This window comes from Triticum aestivum, chromosome 1D, assembly GCF_018294505.1.
Source record: "Triticum aestivum cultivar Chinese Spring chromosome 1D, IWGSC CS RefSeq v2.1, whole genome shotgun sequence".
NCBI lineage: Eukaryota > Viridiplantae > Streptophyta > Magnoliopsida > Poales > Poaceae > Triticum > Triticum aestivum.
This window is the reverse complement of record NC_057796.1, coordinates 485984025-486000701: the sequence shown is the minus strand read 5'-3', so window position 1 is coordinate 486000701 and position 16677 is coordinate 485984025. Positions and strand designations below refer to the sequence as shown.

At 46.3% G+C, this 16677-nt stretch overlaps 1 long non-coding RNA gene across 2 annotated transcripts; it reads left to right on the top strand.

The window, feature by feature from the left end:
- The first annotated feature begins 13493 nt into the window (after positions 1 to 13493).
- Positions 13494 to 15907, top strand: LOC123178159 (uncharacterized). 2 transcript variants are annotated; one of them, XR_006489366.1, is made up of 3 exons: positions 13494 to 13770; positions 13909 to 14085; positions 15849 to 15907. It is a non-coding gene; the product is annotated as an uncharacterized lncRNA (long non-coding RNA). The 2 variants fall into 2 exon arrangements; XR_006489369.1 differs by having other exon boundaries at positions 13895 to 14085.
- The last annotated feature ends 770 nt before the right edge of the window (positions 15908 to 16677 follow it).

Sequence of the window (16677 nt, the reverse complement as noted above, 5' to 3'; positions counted from 1 at the left end):
ACACACGTACAGCCCGGGGACGTCTCCTCCTTCTTGATCCAGCAAGGGGAGAGGAGAAGTTGAGGGAGAAATCCAGCAGTACGACGGCGTGGTGGCAATGGAGCTCGTGGTTCTCCGGCAGGGCTTCGTCAAGCACTACGGAGGAGGAGGAGATGTATGAGGAGGAAGGGGATGCGCCAAGGGAAGGGTATGGCTGCCCTCCCACCCCCTCACTATATATAGGGGGAAGGGGAGAGGGGGCCGACCCCTCTAGATGGATCTAGAGGAGGAGGCGGCGGCCAGGGGAAACCCTAGATGGGTTTGGGTGCCCCCAACCCCTAGGAAACTTGCCCCCCAATCCGGGAGGGGCGGCTGCCCTAGGGGTGGCGCCCCCACCTCTCCTGGTTACGTGAGAGGGGTTGGGAGGGGCGCACAGCCCCTTAGTGGGCTGGTTTGCCCCTTCCCCTTGGCCCATAAGGCCCCCCAACGCTTGCCGGGGCCTCCGAAACCCCTTTCGGACATGCTGGCCATAGCCTGGTCCCCCCGGAACAATTTCGGACTTCAATACCCTTCGTCCAATATACCGATCTTCACCTCCGGACCATTCCGGAGCTCCTCGTCATGTCTGGGATCTCATCCGGGACTCCGAACAACCTTCGGTAACCACATACTATTTCCCATAACAACTCTAGCGTCACCGAACCTTAAGTGTGTAGACCCTACGGGTTCGGGAACCATGCAGACATGACCGAGACACCTCTCCGGCCAATAACCAATAGCGGGATCTGGATACCCATATTGGCTCCCACATATTCCACGATGATCTCATCGGATGAACCACGATGTCGGGGATTCAATCAATCCCGTATACAATTCCCTTTGTCCATCAGTATGTTACTTGCCCGAGATTCAATCGTCGGTATCCCAATACCTCGTTCAATCTCGTTACCGGCAAGTCTCTTTACTCATTCCGTAATGCATGATCCCGTGGCTAAATCCTTAGTCACATTGAGCTCATTATGATGATGCATTACCGAGTGGGCCCAGAGGTACCTCTCCGTCATACGGAGTGACAAATCCCAGTCTCGATTCGTGCCAACCCAACAGACACTTTCGAAGATACCTGTAATGCACCTTTATAGCCACCCAGTTACGTTGTGACGTTTGGTACACCCAAAGCATTCCTACGGTATCCGGGAGTTGCACAATCTCATGGTCTAAGGAAATGATACTTGACATTAGAAAAGCTCTTAGCAAACGAACTACACGATCTTGTGCTATGCTTAGGATTGGGTCTTGTCCATCACATCATTCTCCTAATGATGTGATCCCGTTATCAATGACATCCAATGTCCATGGTCAGGAAACCATAACCATCTATTGATCAACGAGCTAGTCAACTAGAGGCTTACTAGGGACATGTTGTGGTCTATGTATTCACACATGTATTACGGTTTCCAGTTAATACAATTATAGCATGAACAATAGACAATTATCATGAACAAGGAAATACAATAATAACCATTTTATTATTGCCTCTAGGGCATATTTCCAACAGTCTCCCACTTGCACTAGAGTCAATAATCTAGGTCACATCACTATGTGATTGTAATGAATCCAACACCCATGGGGTTTGTTCATATCTCGCTTGTGAGAGAGGTTATTAGTCAACGGGTCTGAACCTTTCAGATCCGTGTGTGCTTTACAAATCTCTATGTCATCTTGTAGATGCAGCTACCACGCGCTACTTGGAGCTATTCCAAATAACTGCTCTACTATACGAATCCAGTTTACTACTCAGAGTCATCCGGATTAGTGTCAAAGTTTGCATCGACGCAACACTTTACGACGAACTCTTTTACCACCTCCATAATCGAGAAAATTCCTTAGTCCACTAGTTACTAAGGATAAGTTCGACCGCTGTCATGTGATCCATTCCTGGATCACTCTTGTACCCCTTGACTAACACATGGCAAGGCACACTTTAGGTGCGGTACACAGCATAGCATACTGTAGAGCCTACGTCTAAAGCATAGGGGACGACCTTCGTCCTTTCTCTCTCTTCTGCCGTGGTCAAGTCTTGAGTCTTACTCAATACTCACACCTTGTAACACAGCCAAGAACTCCTTCTTTGCTGATCTATTTTGAACTCCTTCAAAATCTTGTCACGGTATGTATTCATTTGGAAGTACTATTAATCGTTTTTGATCTATCCTTATAGATCTTGATGCTCAATGTTCAAGTAGCTTAATCCAGGTTTTCCATTGAAAAACACTTTTCAAATAACCCTGTATGCTTTCCAGAAATTCTACATCATTTCTGATCAACAATATGTTAACAACATATACTCATCAAATATTCTATAGTGCTCCCACTCACTTCTTTGGAAATACAAGTTTCTCATAAACTTTGTAAAAACCCAAAATCTTTGATCATCTCATCAAAGCGTACATTCCAACTCCAAGATGCTTACTCCGGTCCTTAGAAGGATTGCTGGAGCTTTGCATACTTGTTAGCATCTTTCAGGATTGACAAAACCTTCTGGTTGTATCACATACAACCTTTCCTCAAGAAAATCATCGAGGAAACGATGTTTTGACATCCTATCTGCAAGATTTCATAAATAATGCAGTAACTGCTAATATAATTCCAACAGACTCTTAGCATCGCTACGAGTGAGAAAGTCTCATCGCAGTCAACTCCTTGAACTTGTCGGAAAACATCTTAACGACAAGTCGAGCTTTCTTAATGGTGACACTTACCATCATTGTCCGTCTTCCTTTTAAAATCCATCTGCACCCAACAGCCTTACGACCATCAAGTAGTTCTTCCAAAGTCCATACTTTGTTTTTATACATGGATCCTCTCTCGGATTTTATGGCCTCGAGCCATTAGTCGGAATCCGGGCCCACCATCGCTTCTCCATAGCTCGTAGGTTCATTGTTGTCTAGCAACATGACTTCCAAGACAGGATTACGTACCACTCTGAAGTAGTACGCATCCTTGTCGTCCTACGAGGTTTGGTAGTGACTTGATCCGAAGTTTCATGATCACTATCATAAGCTTCCACTTCAATTGGTGTAGGTGCCACAGGAACAACTTCTTGTGCCCTGCTACACACTAGTTGAAGTGATGGTTCAATAACCTCATCAAGTCTTCACCATCCTCCCACTCAATTCTTTCGAGAGAAACTTTTCCTCGAGAAAGGACCCGTTTCTAGAAACAATCACTTTTGCTTCCAGATCTGAAATAGGAGGTATACCCAACTGTTTTGGGTATTCTATGAAGATGCATTTATCCGCTTTGGGTTCGAGCTTATCAACCTAAAACTTTTCCACATAAGGGTCGCAGCCCCAAACTTTTAAGAAACGACAGCTTAGGTTTCTCTAAACCATAGTTCATACGGTGTCGTCTCAACGGAATTGCGTGGTGCCCTATTTAAAGTGAATGCGGTTGTCTCTAATGCCTAACCCATAAACGATAGTGGTAATTCGATAAGAGACATCATGGTATGCACCATATCCAATAGGGTGCAGTTATGATGTTCGGACACAGCATCACACTATGGTGTTCCAGGCGGTATTAGTTGTGAAACAATTTCCACAATGTCTTAATTGTGTGCCAAACTCGTAACTCAGATATCTCTATGATCATATCATAGACATTTTATCCTCTTGTCACAACGATCTTCAACTTCACTCTGAAATTACTTGAACCTTTCAATAATTCAGACTCGTGTTTCATCAAGTAAATATTCTTAGCATCTACTCAAATCATCTGTGAAGTAAGAACATAACGATATCCACTGCGTGCCTCAGCACTCATTGGACTGCACACATTAAATGTATTACTTCCAACAAGTTGCTCTCTTGTTTCATCTTGCTGAAAACGAGGCCTTTCAGTCATCTTGCCCATGTGGTATGATTTGCATGTCTCAAGTGATTCAAAATCAAGCAAGTCCAAACGATCCATCTGTATGGAGTTTCTTCATGCATATCTACCAATAGACATGGTTCGCATGTCTCAATCTTTTCAAAAATGAGTGAGTCCAAAGATCCATCAACATGGAGCTTCTTCATGCATTTTATACCAATATGACTCAAATGGCAGTGCCACAAGTATGTGGTACTATCATTACTATCTTATATCTTTTGGCATGAACATGTGTATCACTACGATCGAGATTCAATAAACCATTCATTTTAGGTGCAAGACCATTGAAGGTATTATTCAAATAAACAGAGTAACCATTATTCTCCTTAAATGAATAACCGTATTGCGATAAACATAATCCAATCATGTCTATGCTCAACGCAAACACCAAATAACAATTATTTAGGTTTAATACCAATCCCGATGGTAGAGGGAGTGTACGATGTTTGATTACATCAACCTTGGAAACACTTCCAACACATATCGTCATCTCACCTTTAGCTAGTCTCCGTTTATTCCGTAGCCTTTTATTTTGAGTTACCAACACTTAGCAACCAAACCGGTATCTAATACCCTGGTGCTACTAGGAGTACTAGTAAAGTACACATTAATATAATGTATATCCAATATACTTCTGTCGACCTTGCCTGCCTTCTCATCTACCAAGTATCTAGGGTAGTTCTGCTTCAGTGACCGTTCCCCTCATTACAGAAGCACTTAGTCTCGGGTTTGGGTTCAACCTTGGGTTTCTTCACTAGAGCAGCAACTGATTTGTCGTTTCATGAAGTATCCCTTCTTTCCCTTGCCCTTCTTGAAACTAGTGGTTTTACTAACCATCAACAATTGATGCTCCTACTTGATTTCTACTTTCGCGGTGTCAAACATCGCGAGTTGCTCAAGGATCATCATGTCTATCCCTGATATGTTATAGTTCATCACTATCTCATCTGGAAGTTTAACTCCCACTCGATTCAAGCGATTGTAGTACTCAGACAATCTGAGCACATGCTCAACGATTGAGCTTTTCTCCCTTAGTTTGCAGGCTTAAGAAACTTGTCAGAGGTCTCATACCTCTTGATGTGGGCACTAGTCTGAAATCCCAATTTCAGTCTTGGGAACATCTCATATGTTCTGCGACGTTTCAAAAACGTCTTTGGCACCTCAATTCTAAACCCTTAGCATTACGCACTGAACTATCACGTAGTCATCAAAACATGTATGTCAGATGTTCGCAACATCCACAGACGACGCTCGAGGTTCAGCACACCGAGCGGTGCATTAAGGACATAAGCCTTCTGCGCAGCAATGAGAATAATCCTCAGTTTACGGACCCAGTCCGCATAATTTCTACTATCAACTTTCAACTAAATTTTCTCTAAGAACATATCTTAAACAGTAGAACCAAAGCGTAAGCTATGACATAATTTGCAAAGATCTTTTGACTATGTTCATGATAATTAAGTTCATCTAATTATTTAATGAACTCCCACTTAGATAGACATCCCTCTAGTCATCTAAGTGATACATGATCCGAGTCAAACTAGGCCGTGTCCGATCATCACGTGAGACGGACTAGTCATCATCGGTGAACATCTTCATGTTGATTGTATCTACTATATGACTCATGTTCGACCTTTCGGTCTCTTGTGTTTCGAGGCCATGTCTGTACATGCTAGACTCGTCAAGTCAACCTAAGTGTTTCGCATGTGTAAATCTGGCTTACACCCGTTGTATGCGAACGTTAGAATCTATCACACCCGATCATCACGTGGTACTTAGAAACAACGAACCTTCGCAACGGTGCACAATTAGGGGGAACACTTTCTTGAAATTTTAGCAAGGGATCATCTTATTTATGCTACCGTCGTTCTAAGAAAATAAGATGTAAACATGACAAACATCACATGCAAATCATAAAGTGACATGATATGGCCAATATCATCTTGCGCCTTTGATCTCCATCTTCGAGGCGCGGCATGATCACCTTCGTCACCGGCATGACACCATGATCTCCATCATCGTGTCTTCATGAAGTTGTCTCGCCAACTATTACTTCTACTACTATGGCTAACGGTTAGCAATAAAGTAAAGCTACCCTGCGCAAGAAACAGAAGTTCGCTGACCATCCTTCGGCTCCATCCAAGGGCCTGCTGCCGGCAGCTGAGCTGCTGGAGCTGGCCGCGGAAGGAACTCCTCCTCTGCCGTGCAAGGACGTGCTGCAGTTTACGGACACCTGCGGCATCCCCGAGATCGATCTAAACAAGGTGTCCCCGGAGTTTAACGATGTGTGACGGCCTTTCCCCTCGCTGCCAGCCGCAGTGCTACTTTAGGCCATCTTCTCCTTGCAGCTGCGACTCCCCCTCCAGTTTTAGTTTCAGCTCCTTCGCCTTGCACAACTACGGCTTGCCTGTTGTATCCCCTCTCTTTTTTCTTTTCTGCGGCTTAGATCCTACTATTGCTGCTTGTGTTGCTACTTTTTGTGCGGGCGCCTTGTACGCCTCTAGTCCTTATTTCCCTTCGTCCCTGTTTTTCAATGTAACCGTGGCCTTTAATGATCTATGCTACCTTTCGACTTATCTTCTATTGTTTTTCTCTAGTTTCCCATGAATAGTTCAATCAAAATCGCTTCGTGGCATGTTAGAGGATTAGGGCGGCCAAACAAGTGCATTGACGTTAAAAAAGGCCTTCAATTTGCTTCGGCTTCGATTATTTGTCTACAGGAAACAAAACTTCAGGAAGTCTCAACTTTCAAAGCAATCTCTTTCCTTCCTCTCGGTCTTCGATCTTATCATTTTCTGCCTTCTATTGGTGCCTCTGGTGGGGTCCTAACTGCGTGGATGATGCAAATCTTGAGTGCACTAAAGTTCAGATTGATCGCTTCGCTATCTCTTGTTGGTTTTCCTTCCGTGCGAATGACACTTCGTTCGTTGTGACAAATGTATATGGACCTTGTGACCATGCTACTAAATCAGATTTTCTAGACTCCCTCATACCTCTGTCTCAAATGATTAACTGTCCTTGGACGATTATGGGGGACTTTAACCTTGTTTTAAGGCCGTCTGACAAATCATCGGCAAATTTCAACACTAATGAGGCCAGCATTTTCGCTTCTGCAATCAACTCCTTGCACCTTCAGGAAGTTCCTCTCCTGGATAGGCTCTACACTTGGTCCAACCAACAGGACAACCCGATCCTTGTTCGCTTAGACAGAACTTTTGTCAACTTAAATTGGACCAATCTGTTCCCTGACTCAACTCTCTCATCCCTTGCGCGCACTACCTTTGACCACGTTCCCATCCTTCTGACGGCTACCACAGATATCCCCAAACCTTCATTTTTCCGTCTAAACAACCACTTGCTTTCAAACCCCTCTTTTGTTCAGCAAATCGTTTCAAATTGGACAAGTGTTGGACCCAACCATAGATCGTTGGGGTCTGCCGGACGCATTTGCCTGAAGCTAAAACGTACACGGAATATGGCAAAGAAGTGGGTAGTCAACGCTAAGGCGCCTAGGCAGCAGGCTACAAACTGCTCTACAATGATTTCAGTCCTTGACAAACTTGAGGAGGATCGCCCTCTTTCCTCCCTAGAACTTAAACTTCGCATTGCAGTTAAAGTCGCCTTACATCGTCTTAACAAACTTCTGGCTGCGTACTGGCGCCAGCGAGCAAAAATCAGAGAGTGCACTCTCGGAGACGAAAATTCTGCTTACATGCATGTGTGTGCTTCTGTCCGTTTTCGCAAAAATAAAATTCCCAATTTGCATGTCAATGGGACGGATGTGACCTCCCATAATGGAAAAGCTGCCGTGCTGCACGACTACTTCAATTGTCTACTAGGAACTCAAGCTCCCTCTGTTATAAATTTTGATCTTGAAAACCTCATGCTTGGCTCTAAACTAACTGCTTCTCAAGCTCTATCGCTTACCAGACCTTTTTCTCTGGACGAAATTAGATTAGCAATTCTAAGCATGAAAGTAAATGCGAGCCCCGGGCCAGACGGCTTCGGGCCAGCCTTTTTTTAAGTTAATTGGGATCTTATCAAACTTGACTTGCTCGACCTAATGAATGATTTTCATAAGGGCTGTGCTGAGTTAGCCACGATCAACAAAGCCTTCATTGTGCTTCTTCCAAAAAAAGTTGGAGCCACTACCCCCGATAACTTCAGGCCGGTTTCCCTGCAAAACTGTGTCATCAAGATCAGCTCAAAATGCCTGGCCACTAGAGCTCAACCTTTTATCTCCTCAATCATTCACCAGGACCAGTCCGGTTTTATTAAAGGAAGAGGTATTGCTGATAATTTTCCCTATGCTGCTGATATTGTTCAAACTTGCTTCAAACGAAAAAATTGGCTATCGTCCTAAAACTAGACTTCCACAAGGCTTTTGACTCCGTGTCTTGGACAGCCTTGTCTGCCATTATGAGAGCTAAGGGCTTCCCTCCGGTGTGGTGTGATTGGATTCATAATCTTAATCAGACTAGCCAGTCGGTTGTGCTTCTTAATGGTAAACCTGGCCCATGGATCAACTGCAGACAGGGGCTTCGTCAAGGCGACTCGCTATCTCTTTATCTCTTCATTATTGTAACCGATGTGTTGCAACGTCTGATCCTGCAGGCATCCGCTAATGGCCTTCTATCACACCCGATCGATCCGAGCATTCCTTGCCCGGTTCTACAGTACGCTGACGACACTCTTATCATTCTGCAAGATGACCTTGACCAACTTCAAACTCTAAAATCTATCCTTCTTGATTTCTCAAATGCCACGGGTCTGGTGATTAATTTCCACAAAAGCACTTTTGCTCCCATTCATGTTGATCCGGAACTTGCATCTCAACTTGCAACTAGTTTTGGCTGCACGGTTGCATCGTTCCCTCAATCCTACCTTGGCCTTCCCCTCTCCACTCACAAATTAAACCTAAAAGATTTCTTCTTCATCATTGACAAGATTGATCGTCGTCTCGCGGGCTGGCGAGGGGTTCTCCTCACCCTAGTAGGCCGTGCTGTTTTGGTTAGGGCAGTGCTTCGAGCCTTACCAATCTATGCCATGACCGCTCTCCTGCTACCTATGGGTATCGTCCAGGAAATCGATAAACGTTGTAGGGCCTTTTTCTGGGTGGGTCAAGATAAAGTTTTGGGCGGACAGTGTAAAGTGGCTTGGGAATTTGTGTGTGCGCCGTTCTCTCGAGGGGGTCTAGGTTTTTCTTCTCTGCATCACTTAAACTCTTGCCTACTGCTTTCCCACCTAAATAAGCTTCACTCAACTTTTGATACTGGGGCTCGCTCCCACCTCGCTGTCAAGTATGGATGGTCTGATAACCGGGACCTTGATACTCCTCACCCTTTTGAATCTAATGTTTGGCACGACATTGCCAAGGGGCTTCAATTTTTTCGATCAATAACCAAGGTGCATATTGGCAATGGTATGACCACCGCCTTTTGGCTGGACCTTTGGGTTCAGAACTCCACCCAAAATCTCGCAACAATTTTCCCTGCTCTTTTCTCCCATACGCTCAGACCCTCGGCTATAGTTGCGCACCACACTGCAATTTAGTGGTGCACTGCAATAAACACACTAGTGGAGCATTATCTAGAAGTGCGCCATTAGTGACCCAGAGCACAAGGTAAATATGGCCCCCTGGAGGCATAGTAATGGCGCACCGTTTGACATATTAATGGCGCACTCCCAGGTGCGCTACTACTGTCTGGTATACTAATGGCGCATCAGGGGTGCGACATTAGTACTAGTTACTAGTGCCGTGATGATAGTGGCGCACCTGTAGTGCGCCATTAATGGCCAAAACAGGTGCGCCACTAATTAGCCTTTTCCTAGTAGTGGCAGGACCCAAATCGTCCGCAAATGTCCGTTTGGGGTAAAAAGTGCACCCAACAGACGGACCCAAATGGACAAAGCCGTTCGCAGACGTCCGTTTTTGTCCGGCCCAACCCCAAACCTAGAGCAAGAAATGGGGCAAAACGGACATGGGCGGACGCTGGCGCTGGTTCCTCTCGTCCGCTGCATCCGCTAGCTGGCCCACAAATCAGCCTCTCCTCCCTGCTACCCCGTCCAACGCGCACGCCCGCCCGCCCCGCCCTCGCGCCGCCACCCCGCCCCGCGCTGCCTGCTCTGCTCCCGCGCGCCCGCCGCCGCCCGCCGCGCGGCTCGCTCTGCTCCCGCGCGCCCGCCGCCGCCCGCCGCGCGGCTCGCTCTGCTCCCGCGCGCCCGCCGCCGCCCGCCGCGCGGCTCGCTCTGCTCCCGCGCGCCCTGCTCGGGCGCGCCCCCGCCGCTACTCCGCGCGCGCGCTCTGCCGTCCGCCCGCCACGCGCCGCACGCCCGCGCGCGCGCTGCGCCGACGTGCCCCCGCCGCACGGGGCCGCGGCGACGACGGCAGAGGCAAGGGCGGGCGCGGCTCGGCGCGGCCTGGGGCGAGGCTGGGGCGCGTGCGCGGGGCAACGTGAGCTCGGGGCGGGGCACGCACGGCAGAGCGGCGGCGAGCTCGCAGCGGGGCTTCCGGGTGCACGCGGGGCGGCATGGCGAGCTCGGGGCGAGGCGGCGGCGGCGGGGCTCCGGGGTGTGCGCGGGGCGGCATGGCGAGTTCGCGGCGGGGCTCCGGGGTGTGCGCGGGGCGGCATGGCGAGTTCGCAGCGGGGCTCCGGGGTGTGCGCGGGGCGGCATGGCGAGCTCGGGGCGAGGCGGGGCGGACAGTTTGGGGTCCCAGAGGCCTTCTGCGTGTTGGGTGGAGCACCCGAGTGCTCCTATAATCCGCTTCCTAAGCATTACACTACACCATGTACTATACTATACTCTATTACATAGCTCTGCGCCACGATCCCACGATGACAAAAATATAAATTCAGACAACTGAGATTGAGCGCTCGGATCTGAAGCGTCGGCTCGCATGCAAATCGAATCAAACCCTCAACTAGCTCCTGGGACAAAATTACTTGTTTACACTTGCTATTATCAGAAGATGTCACAACTAGCGACAAGAAGACACCGTGGTAGCTGGTTAATTGCTAATTAGGGGGCAGCAGCTAACTAAGCTAGGCACGGAGGAGGCTGGACCTGGCCTACCTTGGCGCATATTACGTGAGGACAGCCGACCAGCAACCTCTCCGGCGTTATGGATGAGGCATGGGGAGCTGTCGGTGCTTATTGGTTTGTCGTTGGCCATCGATGCTACGAACAATAATTGAGACGTGGCATAAGGAGGCCAGAGACTTAAATGGGGTGGTAGTAGCTGCTGCATGTCTCTCTGACTGACCTGTCATGCGTTCGTTCTCGATCATGTTCATCACATGTGTGTACTGCGGACGGGTGGTACCACTGTAGTAGTGGTGGTACACGAGCTATCAAGAAAACGATTCGATTTGTACGTCGTAGTATACATTCATGCATGTACAGTACAGCAAATGCATGCATCTACCGTACTGTGGCGTCTCGATTGACTAGTTCAACCAGCCGGTGGTCAAGTTCTTTGCATGCACTAGGATCGATGTGCATTATTGACGATTTAACAGTCCGTGATGTCGATTTCATTTGTTTGAATTGACGCGGTATGTCGTAGACGCGCGATCGAGACCGAGCTGTCCGTACGGGTCGTGAAAGCGAGGCAGATCGACAGGCGACACATGCGTGCAGGCAAGCACTTCATGGATGGATGGACGGACCTGTCGTCGACCGGGTTCCTCTCCGTCTCCGGTGGGTGGTCTGGTTCCCGGTCCCGGCCGAGGACTCGTCATTTGTCGAGCCGCGCCCACTAATCGTTGCTCCAAGTCGACGGAGCACACGCAGCCACAAGGCTCGCGCGTACCGTACGTCCTGCTCAATTCTTAACTCCAGCCGTTCGTTTTTTGGGAGAGAAACACGACGCACGGGGTGATCGCCGGGATGCACACGACCCACGACGTAGACGAGATCGAGCTGCCCGTCCGTACGTACGCGTACGGTGCCGTGCCGTGCGTGTATCCGTCCCACGCATGCCACTGACTTGTCATCGAGGCGCAAATTGTCAAGCCGTCGGTTTCGTCGCCGGTGGATGCAACGGTTCCCCGTCGACGACCTGTCAAGCCGCGCCAATCAATCGGTTTTCCAAGTCCACGGAGCATACAAACTCGGTGCATCTATCTCGACGATCTTTTTCAAAAAAATGAAATCTTAGACGGTTTTTTCTTGGGCCAGGCTCATTCATTTTGAGGCTTGCAAGGATGATCGTGGCGAGAAGAACTGGTTCAAATCTTGTAGTCTCCACCTGAGTCGGTTTTTTTTAGGCAATCATGTTTTTAGGCTATGTTCGACAACCCTCCACTCCTCTATCACGGAGCGGAGCGCGGAGCATCGGTTTAGCTGCTTCACAAATTACAACCGAATGCCGGTCCGCTCCGGAACGGAGTTGCGAACCGGAGGGAGTCCGAACAGGCTCTTAGTGTGTGGAATTGATTCCACTCGTGGCTCGTAATCTCCTCGGGCAATGTCTCATCGCAATTGCTAAATCTCGCTTATTTTGAGTAAAGCTTAGCGCTCGCCTCTGGAAGTCTTGCCCCAGTAGCAAGAGCGGAAGCTATTTCCTGCTTTTGTTTCCACAAGTTGGTTTTCGTTTTGTTCTTCTCTTTTTTATTTATTTCTTCATTTCGTCTGGTTTTATTGTATTTTGTTTGGTTATCTTATTATACTTTTCTTTCTTTGTTCTATTATCCTTTTTCCAAAAATAAATCTCCTTTCTAGAATTTTATGATTTGTTTGTAAGAAATGGGTGAACCATTTTATATGTCATGAACAATTTTTAAAATGGTGTGATGTTTTGTTACATTTTCATGGAAGTTTTTAAAAATGTGAGGACATTTTTTAAACATTTGTAATATCTCATGAAAACTTTTTGAAAAATATAATAATATTTACGCATGAGCAACCAGGCATATCATTACGCATGCTCCTGTGGCCGCACTTCCAAGCAACCAGGCAACCATTTCTAATATCTCACGAAAACTGGACAGTACTACTCCAGTATCTCTATAGTATTGTGCACACAGAAAGTCACAGACACCCTCTGCACTGGCTAGCATTGCACTGCACCCTGCACTTTACTCCAGTATAGTGCGCTCTGCGCGACGACGACAAAATAAATAAATTCAGACAACTGATTGCGTGCTTGGATCTGAAGTGTTGGCTCGCATGCAAACCCATTCACATCCTGGCTTATCGAAAAATCATGAAATTACTTGTCTATATACTCGTTCTATTCACTACACAGAAGATGTCGTGGTAGCTGGTTAATTTGCTAATTATGGCAGCAGCTAACTAAGCTACTCCCTGCATCCATATATACAGGAACTAATGTGTTTTTTAAGACTGTCTTTGATTATTTATGAGATTAACTGTATGTGGGATGTATAATGTGAAAACTATATCATTGAAAGCTCCTTTTCATGTACGAATTTGATGGTATGTTTTATGTAACTTGCATGTCATATATTATTGCTCTAACATATGGTTAAAGTTATCCTTGAAAAACGCATTAGGCCCTATATATATATATATATATAGAGAGAGAGAGAGAGAGGGGGGGAGTACGCATGAAGGAGGTTGGGCGCATATTATGTGGAGACAGCCAACCAGCAACCTCTCGGACGTAAATGGAACACGATGCCCAGCAGAAGCACGCACGCAGCCCCTTTGTTTCCTGGCAGCTCGATCGACAGGATTTGACGGCAGCATCACGCAGGTCGTAGCTTCGTGCGATATTTCTACCCATCACCTGCTCGAGTCTCCGCCAACCGCCGCCGGCAGAAATTTTCTCCTGCCTCCAAGCAAAGATCGGAAGGGGACTGATCGAGGTTTAGCAGGACTGCATAGGTTCAGGTTAACCATTACTCCTTTGCTTCATCTCTTGATTTTTATTTTGTTGAAATCAGCGCGGCTGTATATATACCATTAAAAAAGCTACAAGCATTACAAGTTAATTAGGAATTTCTTGATTGTCTAGTTATGTTTGTGTAGATGTGAAGATGAAGAGAACAATGAAAAACAGTTGCTTATGGCATTTGCGTCCAACCCTTCAAGCCTTCAATCCCCAATCTATCATATCACCGTCATCCAACATAAAGAGGATTAGGGAAAGCACCACCAAGAGCGACCAATGATCTGACGACATACCACATCCCATATGCCTATATGGTAAGTCCACTCTCACAATTAACTTAGTTGCAAATCTCGGATTTGTTGTTGTCTTGTAGTTCTAGTAAAATTAGATTTGGAATCAAGTAGTTCTAGTACCACACACTAAAATTTTCTATATAGCTGATTTTAAAACTATTTTGTCCTGTAAAACTTAAACAATTCAGTAGAATTTTTGTAGTGTTTACACTAGTGAAAGCATGAGTTTGGCTTATGCCTTTCGCACACTTTAAACTGTTTTTCTGCTCGGCCTTCTCATTATTCTTTAAGAGCTTAAGGATGGAACTTGCCCCGCCTATACCAAATTCCTGGTTCCGTCCCGGGTAGTGGTGGTACACGAGGTAGCAAGAAAACGATTCGATTCGTACGTCGTAGATTCATGCATGTACAGTACAGCACATCACATGCATGCATCTACAGTACAGTGGCGTCTTGATTGACCGGTTAACCAGCGGGTGGTCAAGTTCTTTGCATGCAGTAGGATCGATGTGCATAATTTGACGATTTAACAGTCCGTGATGTCAATGTCATTTGTTTGAATTAACGCGGCATGTCGTAGACCTGCGATTGAGATCGAGCCGTCCGTACGGTTCGCATACGGGTCCTGCCACTAGTAGGAAATAGGGCTTTTACCCCGGTTTGTAAGGGCATTTTGTCTCGGTTTTTGAACCGGGACTAAAGGGTCGTTACTAAAGCCCTAACCCTTTAGTCCCGTTTCTTACACGAACCGGGACAGAAGGTCCTTCACGTGGTCGCTGCTGCCAGCCCAGGCAGGGGGCCTTTGGTCCCGGTTGGTGCCACCAACCGGTACCAATAGGCAGGGCCTTTTGTCTCGGTTGGTGCCACCAAACGGGACCAATAAGCAGGGCCTTTTGTCCCGATTGGTGTCACCAACCGGGACCATTGGCATCCACGCGTCAGCTTTTCAGGAGCTGGGGTTTTTATTTTTTTTTGAAGGGGGGGGGGGGGTTGGGGGGTTTTGGGGGGTTAATTTAGGTGTTTCATATATTGTGTTAGCCAGCTAATTAATAGAGAGAAGTGTCCTCTCTTATCTCCATGCTTGGTCGACGCTACGTACTATATACGTATGGAGAGGACTAGACACGCTAGCTAGTAATCAAATGAAGGAAACAGAAGATCGTCATGAACATATGCATACAGAGAGAAGTGATATCGACCACCTCTCCTTCTCCAAGAGATTGGTCGAACAACAAGTTCTCGTATATCTATCCGACACTACGGGCTACATATATACAATAATTATCTCTTACAATACAATCTCCTAATTAAATTGTAAGAACACAGAGTCCACATAGTATTCTCCGTTTTCAGCGATCACGTGGTCAAGGAAGAATGCCGCCAATTCCTCTTGAATTGCTCGCATACGATCTGGTGCTAGGAGTTCATCCCGCTTCCGAAACATCTAATTTGAAGAAGGGGGTCAATACATATATATATATGAATAAATGAAACTCAACAGAAATGATGGTAATAAAATAAAATTGTGAATATTATTGCTTACGCACTTCATATTGTTCGTCAGAGTAGCCCCGCTCACAGGTCGTGTAGCGGATGGACTCGCAAACGTAGTATCCACAGTAATTATTCCCGGCTTCCTGCCACAACCACTTTACAAGAAATAGAGGTCAATCAAACTGATAAGCAAGCATGCTAAATGGTATTGATGAAACTAGCGCTTGAATCACTAGGAGATGCACGGAACATGCTACTATAGTACTTACTTTCGTGTGTTTAAATTGCAGCTTCTTCGGCAGTCCCGGAGCTTTTGTGGTGAATTTTCTCCAAACCCTTCCAGACAAAGAAAACAATTACTTGATATCAGGAAATGAACAAAGTTGCTGATATGGTGGATAATGATCGATTTAACTTACTTCTCGAGCATTTGAGTCATGTTCGCATAGTCCTGGGGATCTTTTCGTCTCGAGTCTAAGACGGTTACTACTCCCTGCTCAAGCTTAATCTCTAGGAGAATATAGTGGAAGCTGCGCATGCATGCATAAGTCATCAATTACCTTACCATAACCTGGACTAATAAGGGAAACCGAATATGCACAAGACAGTAACACTCACTTGAAGTTGTAAGGAAAGAGTATTATATCTTTGTTTTGATTTAATACCAACGATCGTAGCAAGTTGGCATCGGCTTCTTTGGCATGTTTTTCAACCGTATATGCATCTATGAGATTTGTGTTAATGAACCCAATATCACCGATTTGTCTTTTCTTCAATTCGGCGATCTTCAATCTGCATAATATAGTGAGGATAATTATAATACATGCAATGAAAGAGCTGACCTATATAGAGAGACTTAATGACAGAAGTAGTACTACTTACAGACAGTAGCAAGTGATCGTTGTTTTATCGAGGGACTTTTGATTGTAAAACTGGAAGAAATCCTCAAATGGAACATTCAGCAGATCAATTCCAACGAGGTCATGCTCCGGTTTAACTCTCAGCGTCAAAGTATTCATCCCATCAGACTTTGTGCAGGTTTTCATGTACCAATCATGTAATCTTCGCATCATCGTTGATAGAGATCTTTCATCTTTGACGAGAGGCTTCCCGTAATGG